The sequence below is a fragment of the Octodon degus genome, unplaced genomic scaffold (assembly GCF_000260255.1).
Source record: "Octodon degus isolate 3935 unplaced genomic scaffold, OctDeg1.0 scaffold00078, whole genome shotgun sequence".
Taxonomy (NCBI): Eukaryota; Metazoa; Chordata; class Mammalia; order Rodentia; family Octodontidae; genus Octodon; species Octodon degus.
The window spans coordinates 5,590,368-5,591,895 of NW_004524654.1; the positions used below are offsets into that span (position 1 = coordinate 5,590,368).

At 44.0% G+C, this 1,528-nt stretch overlaps 1 pseudogene; it reads left to right on the forward strand.

Moving 5' to 3' along the window:
* Nucleotides 1-402: 402 nt before the first annotated feature.
* On the forward strand, nucleotides 403-1,253 carry LOC101566053 (annotated as a pseudogene).
* The last annotated feature ends 275 nt before the right edge of the window (nucleotides 1,254-1,528 follow it).

The following is a 1,528-nucleotide window of genomic DNA, read 5'->3' on the forward strand; positions in this document are numbered from 1 at the left end:
CTGCAAATGAGCTTCTCAGTCTCTGTTCAGAGCTTTATATGGGTGTTTTTGTTTCTAAAGAAGAAAAGCAGGTAAAAAACTTCCAGTGATCTATCAGTTATTATTTGTTAACTTTTGAAGCTACTGTCACTGACGGATAAAAGGGGCTGATTTTTTAGTAATAAATGATGTTAACTTCAGTAATAGAAGTACATGAAAATGCTAAGATTGTGAAAGAAGTAACAACAGAGAGTTTCTATATTCTTAGCAAAAGCAAGTGTTGTACATAGTGAAGTTGCTGAATTTCATTCATTTTATACAGAAGCCCTTCCCTCAAATCTGAACTGAGGCCCTCCCTGGGGACCGTAGTGTCTCAGAGGGCCAGCGATCAAGCCTATCACATGTGGCCTTTGGTAAGGGGCCATGGACACCTTCATCTGCTTCTCCAACCAGACCTGGGGCCAGCACCAATTCTTCAGAGCCACTCAATATACCTGCATGTTGCTTAGGTATTTCTTAGAGCCCAAAGCTGGCAAAGACATGTTAATGAAGCTCAAGAAAATGGAGAACAGTGTGAGCACTGGCTGTAAATGGTTCTGGCTAGGCCATGTGGTCCATCCTGTCTAGGTGACTGAGCAAAACACCCACACCACTGACCTGGTGCCCCGGTTATGTCTGACATTAGCTGACCTGAACTGCGTGGTTTATTTCATCTGCGACACTGTCCTCTAGGTGAAGAACGTTGGTCCTGCCTCTGGCATCAACAAAGAGAAGTGGCAGATGTGTACTGCCTGCCACTACTACTACTTTCTCCTGCTGAGCCTGGTCAGGAATGTGTAGGTTATCTCACTACAGACTGCCTGGGTGACGCACGAAAGAGCAAAGGGAGGGACATCAACATCTGGGGATCCTCTTTGGCACAGTGGATTAATGAGGTAACAGAATGGCTCTAGTTCTTTTTTTCTCCTATTCTGATCCCTGAAGCAACATTCTCCTTTGTTCCTGGACACAGTGAAGAACTTAGACTAGCTGGGGATCTACAAATCCAATGCTGGCATCATTGGGCCAGAGGTCTCGTGTCCTCAGTGGCAGGCATCATCACTGGGGCATAACCTCACATGAAATTAAAGATCTGCTGGGGTGGCTGCAGGCTGAGCTCCAGGGCCTGTTTTCAAGATGATGTCTCAGTAGAATGGCATTGGCATAATTCACAAACCATGTCACACTGTGGTAAAGTTTTTGTGCACATGAGCATTTATCAGCCTATAATATGAGCAGAGGTGAAGCCAAAAATAGAGCATGATGTGTTTAGAAAATGCTAACTCTGAATATTTTTCCTTCATGTAACATTTACTCAGCATCTCTCTTGCATAGTAGGTGTTGAGTGTCTAAGGAATCAACAAAAATTGAAAAAGACCTAATCAAGCTAATAAGTGAACACTAATGTGTAGTATGGCTTAGGTGATATGGATCATTGGTTTCTTGTGCACCCAGCAGTGGGATCCCACCAGTAGTGGCTCCTTTCCTTCCTGCTCAGTTATTACCCCTC